This window comes from Medicago truncatula, chromosome 7 (genome assembly GCF_003473485.1).
Source record: "Medicago truncatula cultivar Jemalong A17 chromosome 7, MtrunA17r5.0-ANR, whole genome shotgun sequence".
NCBI lineage: Eukaryota > Viridiplantae > Streptophyta > Magnoliopsida > Fabales > Fabaceae > Medicago > Medicago truncatula.
The window spans coordinates 13,875,176-13,893,037 of record NC_053048.1 but is presented as its reverse complement, the minus strand read 5'-3'; the positions used below and the strand labels follow the sequence as shown (position 1 = coordinate 13,893,037).

The window sequence follows — 17,862 nt, the reverse complement described above, 5'->3', positions numbered from 1 at the left end:
GGCTTAAATCCCAAATGTACACTAATCACAAACTCAAGTATTTCTTGAAATCTTTTTTCTACCCAACGATCAAGTTTTAAGTGAGTGTGTGTGTGAAGTCCAACCCTTTTCTTGCTCCTGTATAAGATAGGCATTATGAGGAAACATGGTCTAATCCTAGCACTAAACTAACTAAGAAAGATTCCTTCTACAATTCATATAAGAGAGATGAGAGTATTTGAGAATTTTTGTTCTTTGCCATATGCACATTTTAAGTTCTTTATTTAAGGAACAACATTTTCACGTAGGAGGTCGGAGGGCCTACCCCTTCCCCAATCTAGATTCAATGGTATCCCTTAAAACATCGTCTTCACGTAGGAAGTCGGAAGGCCTACCTCCTTCCCCAATCTAGTTTCAACGATGCTTTTTAAAGTTTTTTCTCAAGATAACAATCACCTTCACGTAGGAAGTCGGAGGGCCTACCTCCTTCCCCAATCTAGATTCGGCGATGAGATCTTGGAATTTATTTGGCTTTTTGGCTTTTTATGATCTCCCTTATACTCACTTATACTACTGGCGCTTTGAGAGTCTTTAAAGGTTAATGCACCACTAAGATTAGAACGCGTTTCCTTAAAATACCTATTCATACATTTACTCAAGGGAAGCAACTTTGTGTATTTCTCATTGGAGAATTTTATTCACTTTAAAACAAGATGTGGTTATATCAAGAAGACTTAAAACACAAGAGTTTGCTTTTATGTACAAGAATCAACAAAATAAGAGGAGACAATGAAAATTTTTGTGTCATGATGTTTTCAATAAAAATTAGCTACTTAACCATGCCTTTTACAATAAAACAAAACAAAAGAATAAAGTTCAAGGGAGTTTGGAAACACTACGACTAAAGACACTTTATTAGGCTCCCCCACACTTAGGAGAAGCATTGTCCTCAATGATTCAAGATAAAAGAAAAGTAGAAGAAAAGGAGAGGTAGAAGAGTGAGATAGAGATTGAAGAGATAAGGTGAAAAAGAGGAAGAGGAAAGCTCACATTTTTATTGAGGTCCATAGGTAGGGCCCTGAAGGTGCAAGTGTTGCATCATGTTCCGAAGCATTTGGTTATTTTCTTCGGATATGCGGTTGCCCCGTAGGACATCATTTCTTAGCCCAGATAATTCAACACCTTGCCTTTGTTGCTCGGTGCTTATTCTTTCGACCTCGGTAGTCATCCATGCCCATCTTGCATCTTCATTTGTTTCACCTTCATTAGGGTCATGGTGTTCCTCATCATGGTGCAGTTGAGCACCTTCCTCTTCTTGATGCAAGTGTGCACCCTCTGTTTCTTCATTATGCTGTTCTATGTGCACCTGTGGGTCATCATCAACATACAACAAATTTGCTTCCACCTCGGTGTTAGTTCGAGATGGGTTAGGCAATAAAATCAAGATGGGCACATTGAGTTGGAGTGTATAGACAAAGGGGACTCGAGTTTTTATGAAATTCATAGAGATGAGAGTTTCTATGTTTAGTCTATTGTTACCCTCGATCTTGTTTATCCCTAGGTCTTCACTCACACCGAATCGCCCAGCTATGTATGTTATGATACCACCAACTACTATTTCTCCCCTACTATCGGACCTATTTCCTATAAGGGAAAGGTAGTCAAGCAAGTAAAAACAAGTGTTAATGGGTTGGTTGTGCAACATAGCCCAAAGCATGAAGAGTTCATCATTCCTAGTGTTCCCTAGTTCTTTCCGTCCCCTAATGGTGCAAGCCATAACCCTTTGAAGGTACCTAAGTACGGGGTTGTGAATGTTGCTAGCTTTGTTGGCACGTGTGTTAAATTGGTCAAGACCAGTGATTTGCTCCCAAAAGGCGGCGGGTTGATAGTCAACCGGTTTTAAATTTTGATCCCAAGAGTCGTGGATGAACCCCGCATTTGCGAAGCCCATCTCATCACAGAAGTGCTGAAGAGACATCTCGTAATCAATATTCAAAAGCCGGAAAGAAACTCTATGGTTAGGGTTATCAAAGTTCAACCTATCTTTCGTAAAAACAATAGAACTTAAAAATTCATAGGTGAAATTCTCATACCCTCGCATAGGTCTCAACATATCAACCCATCCTAACCTTTCTAGCAGATTAAACACATTATCCTTAATACCTAGTTTATTCATGTCATGGTTATCAGGGTACCTGCAAGGTTGTAGAGGTTTAGAGATTAGAAGTTTGTACCTATCCCTTTGCTTGTTGTCCCGGAAGATGATGCCATGATTTTTGGCTTGTGCTTTCTTCTTTGGGGGAGGTCCTCCGGATGAGCTTGCAACTTCCTTTCCACTTCTCTTTGAAGTCATTGCCTTGACCTTGCCTTTGGTGTGGTGGTTTGGGTAAGGGTTGTTTTGGTGGAAAAGGTTGGATTAGTGTTGTGGTGAAGGTTTAAGTCAGTTTTGGGGGTTGGGTTATGAGATTGGTGAAGAATTTTAGGTTTTTGGGTTAGGTTTAGGAGGGTTACGAATTTGGGTGATGTTGTTTGGATGGATGAAATTGGTTTTGGAATGGTGAGTTATGATTGGAATGGTGTTTGTGATTGATTGGGTGGAGAAATTTTGGGAATTGGTGAGATTTGGGGTGGGTGTGGAGGTTTGAGGTTGTATGGTTATGGAGGTTTTAGAGAGAAGGTGAAGGTAGAGAGATGTTTGTGTTTGAGAGTGAAGGAAGAAGATGAGGGCAAAACGAGCAAATAGCCTACCTGGGTCGGGCACGGCCGTGCCAACCTTAGCACGGGCCGTGCCAACATTCTGGAATTTTTGCTGGTTTTGGATAGGCAAGGTCTGGCACGGCCGTGCCAGTGTGAGCACGGGCCGTGCCAAGGTTCTGGAAATGGGGCCTTAAAATTTTTCTCGTTTTCTTGAATCACCTTCGGACAATTACCTACAAAATAATTTAAAAACAACAAAAACAAACAAAACGAAAGCAGTTAAATGCGTGGGTTGCCTCCCACGAAGCGCTCTTTTATTGTCATTAGCTTGACGTTAAGAAAGTGTCCTTAGAAAGGATCAAAGAGATCATATTGTGTAGTTGACGCTAGGAAACGTTCTTTCACATTATGTACTTCAATCATGTTACAAGAATAAAGAGCGGGACCTTTCATAACATTTTCCAACTCGAATCCAATCATCGTATCACTCGCTTGAAAAACTATCCTACCACTCTGAACATCTACTATAGCACCTGCAGTAGCTAGGAAGGGTCGTCCTAAGATTATAGGGACATCATGGTCCTCCTCTATGTCAACCACCACGAAATCAGTCGGGATATATATCCCTTCTATTTTGACGGGTATGTCCTCGATGTAGCCAACGAGAGGGATAGTAGAACGATCCGCTAACTTCAAGATCATCTCGGTAGGTTTAAGCTCTCCTATTCCCATCCTTTTGAAGAGGGATAAGGGCAACAAACTTACATTAGCCCCTAAGTCACACAAGGCCTTGTCAACGGTTTCTTTCCCTATCACACAAGGGATGGCAAAACTACCTGGATCTCTAAGCTTTGGGGGTTGCTTCTTGACGATTGCACTACTTTCCCTAGTTAAAGCTATTGTCTCTTTGTGATCCATAGCCTTTTTCTTTGAAAAAATTTCTTTTAAAAACTTGGTGTTTAGAGGCATACGAGACAAGGCTTCAGCAAAGGGAATCTTAATGCAAATCCTTTTAAGTATGTTTAAGAATTTAGCAAATTGGGCCTCCAAGTTGAGCTTAGTGAGCCTTAATGGGTTAAGGGCTTTGTTCTTATCAAGCGGTGTCTTTATCGCATCCTTCTCACCTAGAAGCTTAACACTCTCTCCCTTGACACCTTTGGCTTTGGTAATGGTCTCTTCTAACTTATTGCCCCCAAGAGAAATGGCATTGACATGGGCTTTGGGGTTTGTTTCAGTTTGACCAGGCTAGACTCCTGGTGTTTGAGAAGAGATGGCCACTTGGGAGATTTGGGTCTCAAGCATTTTGGTGTGTGTGGCGATGGAATCAACCTTGGTATTGAGCTTGGAGAGAGAGTCGTTCAGAGATCCTGTTTGGTTTTTTAACTCCTGAAGTTGTTTATTTTGATTCATCATGCAATTTTCCAACAATATTTCCAAACTAGATTTCTGAGCTACTCTCTGGTTGTTTGTATAGCCAGGTGGTGCTGTTTGCCCATAGGAACCTTGAGGATTTTTGTAAAAATTTTGATTTGGCCTCATTCCTTGGTTGTATTGAGCGTAATTCAGTTGCTCAATATTGGCAGCACTACCTAACTGACAATCAACACCTGTATGACCAGTTATACCACAGACTTCACAAGTAGGGGATGCAGGGGAAGGTTGGGCAGCATTAACATTAAGTTTTTCAATTTTTTGTGTTAATGCCTCAACCTTAGCAGCAAGGTGGTTATATTCAGAGACTTCGTGTATACCTGCCTCTTTCTTAGAGGGAGTAGGAGTGGTGACGGCTCTTTCGTTGGTCCATTGATAGTGATTTTGAGCCATGTCCTCAATCAAAGCATAAGCCTCCGTGTAGTTTTTGTTCATTAGAGCTCCACCTGCAGCTGCATCAACGGACATTTTAGTGGTATATGACAAGCCATTATAAAACGTGTGGACTATAAGCCACTTCTCTAGGCCATGGTGGGGACAAAGTCTAAGCATTTCCTTGAAACGCTCCCACGCCTCATAGAGAGACTCCCCATCTTTTTGATTGAAACGCGTAATTTGGTCTCTAAGCTTAGCTGTTTTAGATGGGGGGAAAAATCGGGCGAGGAATGCTCGCCTCATATCATCCCATGAAGTAATGGAACCGACTTCTAGGGAATGGAACCAAGCGCTAGCTCTATCCCTTAAGGAAAAGGGAAAGAGATGAAGTCTTACGGCTTCTTGGTTCTCTTTTATGGTGCCACTGAGTCTAAGGAAGGAAGAAATATGGAGATTTGTATCCTCAGTGGGTGATCCAGAAAACTGGTTTTGCTGCACTAAATTGAGTAGTGCAGGCTTGATCTCGAAGTTATTACCCGCAACCGTTGGGTACACGATAATAGCTTGTGGCTCTTCCGTTGAAGGAGTAGCATACTCTTTGAGAGTGCGTTCAGCCATAGCAGTATTATTTTGTGCCTCTCTCTTTTTCTTATGCAAAAATCTTTCGATCTCAGGAATAAATTCTCCGAGACTTTTACTTCTTCGCATAAGAAACCGAGAACCCAAGAAGTTAGTGGTAAAACAAAAGAAAGAAGTAGAAGAAAAGAGGAAGAGAAAAGACTTCTAATCACAAGGAAATAGTTAATCAAATTAGTTTACTCCCCGGCAGCGGCGCCAAAAGCTTGATGAGATAAAACCGCAAGTGCACGGTCTTACCGAAGTAGTATAAAAGAGTATCGTTCCGACAGGGAGTAGTTCAATTTAATTAACCTTTAGAGATGTTTAGAAGAGAGAAGAGAATTGTAAGTTGGGGGTTTTTAAACGGTTAAAAAGCAATATAATAAAAGAGCCTTGGGATCGTTGGTTTCATCTAAATAACAAGTCCTTCTCAAACCAAAACCATAAGCTTATAATGTTATGTTAGACCTAATTTCTCAAGACAGTTTCTCTTAAGTTCCTCTAGCAACCAAGCCTATTTCGCTGACTTGATTACTATTGGATTTTGGTTCCTCTAACAACCAAGCCTATTTCGCTGACTTGATTGTTATTAGTTCCCTTGAAGATCGAAACTATATGTCTCAAAGATTGCAAAGCCTATTTCGCTGACTTTGCAATCCCTGTCTGAATTCACTTGTTCGAATATCAAAGCTCCACTTTCGTTTTATGAATTGATATTTGGAATAATGGACGAACAATTATCAAACCCTCCACTTTCGTTTCCACAGTTTGATAATGGTTAATCCATGTTAAGACGGTGAATTCAGATAAGAAATTAGGGTTACATAAGATTAAGACTTAGGGCTTGGTTTGATTAGGATTATGTCATTTAGACTTATCCAACAATCCCAAGACAAGAAGAAGTCTACTCACTCATGTTCATCGTAGACATGGGGGAGAAGAGAGAAAGCATGAAAGTAAAAGACAGGAAAATAAAGGAAAGGAAAATAACTTTATTTAGAAAAGCAATTGTCACTTATTGTATTCCAAGTAAAGATGAATATTTGTGATGGCTAGCTACTCTATTTATAGTACACAATTGACTTAAAATCTAAGCAAGTATATTCCAAGAATATTCCTCAGTAGATTGTGCGCCAAAATAGAATAGCTTGGAGTCCAAGCAAAAGCAGCAAAAGGTCTCTGGAGGGTGGAACGGCCGTGCCAAGGCTAGCACGGGCCGTGCCAGGCTTCTGACTTGTGGGAGATATATTTTGTTTCCCAATCTTCGTATTTTCGTGTCCAATTTGCTCCAAATCCCTTTCTTTTGCTCCAAGACTCAATCCATCCAATATTCTTCCCTGAAATATAATAAATTGCAATTTAAAGTAAACTATCCTAAAAAGGAAATAATACTAATATAAAATCTAAATAAAACTAAACTAAAAAGCATATTAAAATAGCATATAAATGACTCATCAGAGACCCCGAAGTCAGTGACTGAAATCAGAAGTTTCTTGGGTTTGGCTGGTTATTACCGCAGGTTCATTGAGGGATTTTCGAAGTTAGCACTTCCGTTGACTCAGTTAACCTGTAAGGGTAAGTCGTTTGTGTGGGATGCTCAGTGTGAGAGTATTTTCAATGAGTTGAAGCAAAGGTTGACGACTGCTCCTATTTTGATTCTACCGAAGCCGGAAGAACCTTTTGTTGTTTACTATGATGCGTCTAAGTTGGGCTTAGGTGGTGTTTTGATGCAAGATGGTAAGGTGGTAGCGTATGCTTCTAGACAGTTGAGGATACATGAAAAGAATTATCCTACGCATGATTTGGAGTTGGCTGCGGTGGTTTTTGTTTTGAAAATTTGGAGGCATTATTTGTATGGTTCCAGATTTGAAGTATTCAGTGATCACAAAAGTCTAAAATATTTATTTGATCAGAAGGAATTGAACATGAGGCAGAGGAGGTGGTTAGAGCTGTTGAAGGATTATGATTTTAGTTTGAATTACCATCCTAGTAAAGCCAACGTGGTTGCAAATGCCTTGAGTAGGAAAACGTTGCATATGTCTGCTTTGATGGTAAAATAATTTGATTTGTTAGAGCAGTTTAGAGACTTGAGCTTTGTCTGTGAATTGACACCTCAAAGTGTTCAGTTGGGGATGCTGAAGATTAACAGTTATTTCTTGAATAGCATCCGAGAAGCACAACAAGTAGATGTGAAGTTTGTTGATTTAATGGTTGCTGGTAATGGCACTAAGGATAGTGACTTTAAGGTTGATGATCAGGATGTGTTGAGGTTCAGAGGAAGAATTTGTATTCCTGATAATGATGATTTGAAAAAGTTAATTTTAGAGGAAAGTCACAAGAGTAGCTTAAGTATTCATCCGGGAGCTACGAAAATGTATCATGATTTGAAGAAGCTGTTTTGGTGGTCCGGTTTGAAGCGTGACGTCGCTCATTTTGTGTATGCATGTTTGACTTGTCAGAAGTCGAAGGTTGAACATCAGAAGCCTGCAGGGTTGTTGACACCGATGGATGTGCCGGAGTGGAAGTGGGATAGCATTTCTATGGATTTTGTAACGAGTTTACCGAACACTCCGAGAGGGCATGATGCTATATGGGTTGTGGTCGACAGGTTGACAAAGTCGGCGCACTTTATTCCGATCAATATCAGTTATCCGGTAGCTCAGTTGGTGGAGATTTATATTCATAATATTGTGAAGCTACATGGTGTATCGTCGAGTATTGTGTCGGATAGGGATCCGAGGTTCACTTCTAGATTCTGGAAGAGCTTACAAGATGCATTGGGTTCGAAGTTGAGGTTGAGTTCGGCTTATCATCCGCAGACAGATGGTCAGTCAGAGAGGACGATCCAATCATTAGAGGATTTACTGAGAGTGTGTGTGCTTGAGCAAGGTGGAGCTTGGGATAGTCACCTACCGTTGATAGAGTTCACATACAACAACAGTTACCATTCGAGTATTGGTATGGCACCGTTCGAAGCTTTGTATGGTCGGAGGGGCATGACTCCTTTATGCTGGTTTGAGTCAGGAGAGAGTTTTGTGTTGGGTTCATCAAACTACAGAGAAAGTCAAGATGATCAGAGAGAAGATGAAAGCGTCGCAGAGTCGACAGAAGAGTTATCATCACAAGCGTAGGAAGGCCCTTGAGTTTCAAGAGGAAGATCATGTATTTCTGAGAGTTACTCCTATGACGGGTGTAGGTCGGGCATTGAAGTCGAAGAAGTTGACTCCAAAGTTCACCGTATCAGATTTCAGAAAGGGTTGGAACAGTGGCATATAGAGTTGGTTTGCCACCACATCTTTCGAATTTGCATGATGTGTTTCATGTGTCGCAGCTTCGGAAGTATGTAGCGGATCCTTCGCATGTTATTCCAAGAGATGATGTGCAGGTTAGAGACAACCTTACAGTTGAGGATTGAAGACCGTGAGGTGAAGAAGTTGAGAGGCAAAGATATACCTCTAGTGAAGGTTGTTTGGGGTGGAGTAACCGGTGAGAGTTTGACTTGGGAGCTGGAGAGTAAGATGCGGGAGTCGTATCCAGAGTTGTTTGATTGAGGTAAGATTTCGAGGACGAAATTCTCTAAGTTGGGGAGAATTGTAACGCCCTAGTTGTTATTTATTTATTTTGAAATTATTTAGAGTCTTTATGTGATTTTAAATAATATTTGTGATTTATGTGGTGTGTATTATTTTGTTATATGATTTATTTTAAAATAATTAGAATAATATGAGAAATAGAGTTATTTTGGGAGTGTGAGGAGTTAATTAAGAATTAATAGAATTAAGGGGAGTTTAATGAAATAAAGGGGAGTTATTATTTTAGGAGTTAAGAAAAAGAGAAAGTCAGAAAACGTTTTTACGTGAAACAAGTTTTGGGAGAAAAAAACCAAGAACTAAGGAGAGAAGAACAAGTAGAGCCAAGATCATCTGATTGCCGTGCGTTTTTCTGAATTAAGGTAAGGGTGAGACTATCTTTCAATGATCATGAAAGCAATGGTGTAAGAATTATGTTTATTGTGCTTAGTGTTCGTGTTCAGAATGATTTCTTAATCTATAATGTTGCTGTGATCAGAATTTGAGGGAGATTAGAGTTTGTTGGGAAAATTGGAGAGATTTTGTAAGATTGCTAGAATGATCTGAATTGTTGTTGTTGATGCCTGTTTTGTGTTCCTTTAGATGCCTAGTTGTGTATTGAACCTGTAAACATTGTTGGAAAACGTTTTGGGTGATCAGGGGATTAAAATTGGGTTTTGGAGGGAGAAAGGGTTTGAAACCCGTAGGTTTTTGCACTGCCTAGATGAATGATCGCTCAAGCGAACGACCCGTCGCTTAAGCGAGCATTCAAGTAAGCTACCCAGAATTCTGATTTGTCAGTTCGCTCAAGCGAACCGTGAGCGAACCCGTAAGCGAAAAATTAATCCCATTCTGTCAGATGCTCGCTCAAATCATTTCCATTCTATCAGAAGTTCGCTTAAGCGAACCGCAAGCGAACCGTTAGCAATCAAACTCTCAGCACAAGGTACAAGAAATGAAGAGTAAAACTTCTAGTACTAACCTCAAAGGACCAATAAAACAATGGGTACCTAAATCTGAAAATGTCAATACTGCAGGTATGTCTAAGAGCAAAAGTAAAGCAAAAATCATGGTACCTAGACAGCGGTTGCTCAAGGAATATGACAGGAGAGAAGTCTATGTTCCTCACCCTTACAATGAAAGAAGGAGGAAATGTGAAGTTTGGAGGCAGCCAACCTGGAAAAATCATTGGTACAAGAACTATTGGTAACTCCTCTATCTCAATTAATAATGTGTGGTTGGTAGATGGTCTTGAACATAACCTTTTAAGTATCAGTCAGTTTTGTGATAATGGTTATGATGTGATGTTTAGAAATACCAACTGCACAGTAATAAAAAAGGATGACAAATCCATAATATTCAAGGGAAAGAGAGTAGAGAATGTCTATAAAATTAATTTCTCTAAACTGGTTGATCAAATGGTAATTTGCCTTCTATCAGTGAATGATAAGAAATGGATGTGGCACAGAAGGTTGGGACATGCTAACTGGAGATTAATCTCTAAGCTTAGTAAGTTACAACTGGTCAAAGGCCTACCTGACATTGATTATCATTCAGATGCACTTTGTGGTGCATGCTAGAAATGGAAGATTGTGAAATCATATTTTAAAACAAAAGACATTGTCTGAACCTCCAGACCCTTAAAATTACTTCATATTGATTTATTTGGACCATTTAACACTGCACCCTTATATGGAAGTAAATATGGATTGGTCATTGTTGATGATTATAGCAGATGGACTTGGGTAAAATTCCTAAGAAGTAAGGATAATGCATATGATGTATTCAGTAGCTTCTGCACTCAAATACAGTCTGAAAAAGAAATGAAAATTTTAAAAGTCAGAAGTGATCATGGTGGTGAATTTGAAAATGAGCCATTTGAACTTTTTTGTGAAAAACATGGAATTATCCATGAATTATCTTCTCCTAGAACTCCACAATAAAATGGGGTTGTAGAGAGAAAGAATAGAACTTTACAAGAAATGGCTAGAACCATGATTCATGAAAACAATTTGGCTAAAGATTTCTAGGCAGAAGCAGTGAATACAACATGTCATGTCCAAAATAGAATCTATATCAGACCTATCTTGGAGAAAACAACATATGAACTCTTTAAAAGAAGAAGACCCAATATCTCTTACTTTCTTCAATTTGGATGTACCTGTTACATTCTAAATAACAAGGCCCAAAGAGGAATCTTTTTAGGTTACTCTGAAAGGTCAAAGGCATACAGAGTGTATAATTTAGAGACACTCTGTGTTGAAGAATCAATGCACGTTAAATTTGATGACAAAAAGTCTGGAAGTGAAACTCAAGAGAAAGATGAAAGTTTTGCATATATACAGGTCACTGAAGACATTCCAGAACCTGATCAGATAGCTGAATCTGAAGATAGTCTAGAAGCTCAACCCACTCCGGAAGCTGAACCAACCTCAGAAGCACAAGATGAAAATGCTTCTGATGAAACTCAAGATGGCTCCCAGCAAGCAATTCAATCCAAGCACAAGTCTTCACATCCTAAGGATCAAATCATTGGAAACAAAAATAGTCCTAGAAGAACAAGATCATACTTCACACAAGAAGAGTCTATGATAGGAATGTTATCAGTGATTGAACCTGCCACAGTTGATGAAGCACTTTCTGATGATGGATGGATATTAGCTATGCAAGAAGAGCTCAATCAATTTCAAAGAAATAATGTGTGGGATTTGGTACCCAAACCTTAGCAGAAGAACATTATTGGAACAAAATGGGTATTCAGAAACAAGTTAAATGAACAAGGTGAAGTAGTCAGAAACAAAGCTAGACTTGTTGCACAAGGTTACAATCAACAAGAAGGCATTGACTACACTGAAACATTTGCTCCTGTTGCAAGATTGGAAGCAATCAGGTTACTTCTATCCTATGTAGTTAATCATGGCATAAAATTATATCAAATGGATGTCAAGAGTGCTTTTCTTAATAGAGTCATTGAAGAAGAAGTGTTTGTCAAGCAACATCTTGGTTTTGAGGATCTTAAGCATCCTGACCATGTTTGTAAACTAAAGAAATCACTATATGGCTTGAAACAAGCTCCTAGAGCTTGGTATGATAGACTAAGTAATTTCTTCATTAAAAATGATTTTAAAAGAGGTCAAGTTGACACAACACTATTTAGAAGGACTCTTGAGAAAGACATTCTTGTAGTGCCGATATATGTTGATGATATAATATTTGGTTCTACTAATGCATCTCTTTGCAAGGAATTCTCTAAGTTAATGCAGGATGAATTTGAAATGAGCATGATGGGAGAATTGAAGTTCTTCCTTGGAATTCAAATCAATCAAACCAAGGATGGAGTATATGTTCATCAAACAAAGTATACAAAGGAGCTTCTGAAGAAGTTCAAGCTGAAAGATTGTAAAGTAATGAACACTCCAATGCATCCAACCTGCACCTTAAGCAAAGAAGATACTGGAACAAAGATAGACCAGAAGTTGTATAGAGATATGATTGGTTCTTTGTTATACCTCACTGCATCTAGGCCAGATATTTTATTCAGTGTATGCTTGTGTGCAAGATTCCAGTCAGATCTTAGAGAATCTCATTTAACTGCTGTAAAGAAAGTCTTTAGGTATCTGAAAGGATCAACTAATCTTGGACTCCTCTATAGGAAATCCCTAGAAAATTAGTTGGTTGGATTTTGTGATGCAGACTATGCTGGTGATAGGATTGAAAGAAAATCAACCAGTGGCAACTGCCAGTTCCTGGGAGAGAATCTGATATCCTGGGCTAGCAAAAGACAAGCAACTATTGCTATGTCTACAACAAAAGCAGAATACATCTCAGCTGCAAGTTGTTGTACACAACTACTGTGGATGAAACATCAGTTGGAAGACTATCAAATAAATGCTGACAGTATTCCCATTTATGGTGATAATACTGCTGTTATTTGTTTGTCAAAGAATCCTATTCTACATTCAAGAGCCAAACATATTGAAATCAAACACCACTTTATTAGAGACTATGTTCAAAAATAAATTTTAGATATACAATTGATTGATACTGAACATCAATGGGCTAATATTTTTACTAAGCCTTTAACTATGGAAAGATTTGATTTTATTAAGAAAAATTTGAACATGCACTTTGTGTCTGATTAAATTTGTTTGCTCCTGAACTAGAAGTTAGGTCCTGAAGTCTGTTCAGAAGCTATGGTCCATCATAAGCTCTTAACTGAGATTCATAGGAAAATGTGCTTCTGAGGATGACGTCAACATAAGAAGCTATTGGTGTATGACTTAAGAGGGCAATGATGCTTTTAAGCTCTGAATGTACTATCTCGCGCCCCTAATGTCATTAATGTTTTGTTTGTTTGTCCCCTTCTGAATTGCAAACGTTTTTGCTCAAAACACTTATACAAATCACACATTACCCACTTCACAACCCACACTTTCTTCTTTTCACAACTGATTATATGCGCAGTGAAACGCAACTTCCTCATTTAGAACCCTAAAACTTCTTCAACATCATTGGCTTCTTCAAGTTCAGTTCTAGAATCCACTATACAAGAAGCAGTTCCAGAATCGTCTACACAATAAACTTCTGCCTATGAAATAAAGGGAAGAACAATGTCCTTGGAGGAATGGGATCTTCATGTTCAGATTGAAAATCCAGTAGACTTCACTTCTCTAGCTAAGCATGGTTGCGACATTAGAAAGTACTATTAGAGCTCATATCTATGATCTTCAAGCTTCTAAGTTGGAATAACAAGAGAAAATCCTGATTGATCCCACTCTGGAAGGTAAAACTAGAGAAGAAATGGGTTTGGCACCCTTCACATGCTTCGAGATAAGGTCAAGCATAATGGAAATCTCTGTATTCATCTCAGAAGAGGTGATTTCTTATGTGATCAGGAGAGCAGCTAAAGGAAGGTTTGTTAGTGGATTGAACAACAACAAAACCTGTCCCTAGAATGAAACAATGAACATGTCAATGTTCAACAGCAAGAAGTAAGGTGTTTACAGCGATTTGAGCATCGAGAAGAAAATGCTCCTGAAGATACAAAATGAGAATTTCCTACCAAAAGGAGGTGGTGGAGATCAACCGTCATTAATCATAGAGTATTTCTGCATTTCTTCATGACCATGGAGAAAGCAAATATGCCAAAGTACATCTTCAGGTGTATGATTAAAGCTCTCAGAGATAGTCAGACAATCAATAGAATATGGATTCCCTATGGAAGACTAATCTCTGAAATCCTTCATCAAGGATGGATTTTGAAAGCAGTGAGTGAAACAAAGATCTTCTCTGATAAAGATCTTGGTACAGTTACAGGGAAGGTAATCAATGGGAGTACTCTGAGACATATGAATTTGATTGGCAAAGATGATTACAAGAAGCTGGACACAGACTTGAAAGAATCTGATGTTGCATCAAACTTGATGGAAGACTTTCCTCCTATCTGCATGAAAGACCCTCTGGATGTGAGAGTAAGCTACAACATGAAGCATTTTGAGTTAATAGGAGAAACGATCAAGATGGAAGATGTTCCAGAAAACATGTATCGTGGTGCTCTTCGTGTTGCTTCCAAGAAGAAAAGGAAGTTAACCAAGAAAGAATATCTTCAAGAAGCTGATGATGATGAGAAAGCTTCTGAACCTCAGAAGAAGAAGGCCAAGAAGCCAAGAAAGCTCAAGTTACTCCTAAGGAAAAAGCAGTTGATTCTAGTGTGCCAACCATCCTAGAATAAGTTTAGGACCTTGATGCTGATAATGTGGTGAATAAGAGAACTAGAAGTGGCAAGACAGTTGGCTCTTCTCAACCACAGCCACAACTATTCAATCAGTTCCTAAAAAGAAAAGAAAGCAAGCAGTCAGGAAGCTGAAAGTGGCAGATCATGTGATGGAAGAAGAAGATCAGATAGAAGTTGTTACTGATCTAGTCACAAAGGAGATAAGAAACAAGAAAACTGCAGAAGAAGCTGTGATGAGATAAAACCGCAAGTGCACGGTCTTACCGAAGTAGTATGAAAAGAGTATCGTTCCGATAGGGAATAGTTTAATTCAATTAACCTTTGATAATGATTAGAGGAAAAAAGAGTTGAAAGTTGGGGTTTTCAAGCGATTGAAAGATAATAATAATAATAAAAGGAGCCTTGGAATCATTGGTTCATCTAAATAACAAGTCCTTCACAAACCAAACTATAAGCTTATAACTTTATGTTAGACCTAATTTCTCAAGACAGTTTCTCTTATGTTCCTTTAGCAACCAAGCCTATTTCGCTCACTTAATTACTATTAGATTTTGGTTCCTCTAACAACCAAGCCTATTTCGCTGACTTGATCATTATTAGTTCCCTTGAAGATCGAAACTATATGTCTCAAAGATTGCAAAGACTATTTCGCTGCCTTTGCAATCCTTGTCTAAATTCACTTGTTCGAATATCAAAGCTCCACTTTCGTTTTATGAATTGATATTTGAGATAATGGATAAACAATTATCAAACCCTCTACTTTCGTTTCCACAGTTTGATAATGGTTGATCCATGTTAAAGCGGTGAATTTAGATAAGAAATTAGGGTTACATAAGATTAAGGCTTAGAGCTTGGCTTGATTAGGATTATGTCATTTAGACTTATCCAACAATCCCAAGACAAGGAGAAGTCTACTCACTCATGTTCATCGTAGACATGGGGGAGAAGAGAGAAAGCATAAAAGTAAATGACAAGAAAATAAAGGAAAAGAAAAGAACTTTTATTAGAAAAGCAATTGTCACTTATTGAATTCCAAGAAAAGATGAATATTTGTGACGGATAGCTACTCTATTTATAGCATACATTCGACTTAAAATCTAAGCAATTACATTACTGGAATGTTCCACAAGAAACTGCGGGCTAAAATAGAGTAGCTTAAAATCTAAGCAAAAGCAGCAAAAGTGACTCTGGAAGGTGGCACGGCCGTGCCAATGCTAGCACGGGCCGTGCCAAGCTTCTGACTTTGGGGAGACGTATTTTTGTCTCTGAATCTTCGTATTTTCGTACTAAATTAGCTCCAAGTCCCTTTCTTTTGCTCCAAGACTCAATCCATCCAATATTCATTCCTGAAATAAAATAAAATGCAATTTGTAGTAAACTATCTTAAAAAGGAAATAATACTAATATAAAATAAAATAAAATCTAGTTAAAACTAAACTAAATAGCATATAAAAATAAGCAATAAATGACTCATCAAACTCCCCCACACTTGAATCTTTGCTTGTCCTCAAGCAAAAGGCATCAACATGGTAGCGTAAACAAGATTACTTCATGACAATTTAATTAAAACACATATCTCCTCAAAGGCTTTAATTTCAAGTGTACACTAATCACAAACTCAAGCATTCTTTGTAATCCCTTTTCCACCCAACAATCAAGTTTCAAATGAGTGTGTGTGTGTAGTCCGACCCTTTTCTTGCTCCTTTATAAGATAGGTATTATGAGAAAACAGGTTATAATCTTAAGACTAAATTAACCGAGAAAAGTCCTTTCTTCATTTCATATAAGAGAGATGGGAGTATTTGTGATCTTTTGATCTTTGCCATTTACACATTTTTGGATTTTCAATCATACTTTATCTAAGGAAACAACACCTTCACGTAGGAAGTCGGAGGGCCTACCCCCTTCCCCAATCTAGATTCAATGGTGTCCCTTAGAACGTCATCTTCACGTAGGAAGTCGGAGGGCCTACCCCCTTCCCCAATCTAGATTCAATGACGCTTTTTAAAGTTTTTCTCAAGATAACGTCAACTTTCGGTTGATTTTGGCTTTCTTATAGACTCCCTTATACTAACTTATACTACTTTTACTTTGAGGATTTTTGAGGGTTAATTTACCTTAATAATCAGAACGTGTTCCTAAAAATATCTTACTCATACATTTACTCAAGGGAAGCAACTTGTGTATTTCTCATTGGAGAATTTATTCATTTTGAAACAAGATGTGGGTATATCAAGAAAACTAAAAATACAAGAGTTCACTTTCATGTACAAGAAACGACCAACTAAGAGGAGACAATAAAAATTATATGTCATGATTTATTTCATTAAAAACAAGCTACTTAACCATGCCTTTTACAATAAAACAAAACAAAAGGAATAAAGTTCAAGGGAGTTTGGAAACACTACGACTAAAGACACTTTATTAGGCTCCCCCCACAATTACGAGAAGCATTGTCCTCAATGATTCAAGATAGAAGAAAGAGAAGAAGGAGAAGAACGAGATAGAGATTGAAGAGATAAGGTGAAAAAGAGGAAGAGGAAAGCTCACATTTTTATTGAGGTCCATAGGGAGGACCTTGGAGGTGGAAGTGTTCCATCATGTTCCGAAGCATTTGGTTATTCTCTTCGGATATGCGGTTGCCTCTTAGGACATCATTCCTTAGCCCGGATAATTCAACACCTTGCCTTTGTTGTTCGGTGCTTATCCTTTGTACCTCAGTTTGCATCCATGCCCATCTTTCATTGTTGGCATTATGGTCATGGGGCTCCTCTTCATGGTGCATATTTGCACCGTCTTCTTCACCTTGATTATGCTCTTCATGTACCTGTAATCCATCACCAACATACAACAAATTCGCCTCCACCTCGGTGTTAGTCCGAGATGGGTTAGGAAGCAGAAACAAAAGAGGTATACGAAGTTGAAGTGCATAAGTCATGGGTGGATGAAGCTTAATGAAATTCATAGATACAAGGGTTTCAATATTAAGCCTATTGTTGCCCTCAATTGGATTTATTCCTTCGGCTTCACTCACTCCAAACTTCCTAGCGATGAAGGTGATGATACCACCGACTACTATCTCAGCTCTATTATCAGGTCTAGAACCTATGGAGGAAAGGTAATCAAGTAGGTAGAAGCAAGTATGAGCGGGGTTGTTACTAAGCATTGCCCAAAGCAGAAAGAGTTCATCCGTCCTAGTTGTTCCTACCTCTTTTCTACCCCAAATGGTACAAGCCATGACTCTTTGGAGGTATCTAAGCATTGGCTTGTGAATGTTACTAGCCTTATTGTTTCGAGGATTATATTGCCTTAACCCGGTAATGCGTTTCCAAAAGAGAGCGGGGTCATAGTCTTCCGACTTTAGATTTGGATTCCAAGAGTCATGGATGAACCCCGCATTTGCGAAGTCCATCTCTAAACAAAAATTTTCAAGAGACATCTCGTAATCTATATTCAAAA

General features: G+C 38.6%; 1 non-coding gene across 1 annotated transcript; it reads left to right on the top strand.

Moving 5' to 3' along the window:
* The first annotated feature begins 4,630 nt into the window (after nucleotides 1-4,630).
* On the top strand, nucleotides 4,631-4,737 carry LOC112416916 (small nucleolar RNA R71). Its single transcript, XR_003007427.1, has one exon. It is a non-coding gene; the product is annotated as a small nucleolar RNA R71 (small nucleolar RNA).
* The last annotated feature ends 13,125 nt before the right edge of the window (nucleotides 4,738-17,862 follow it).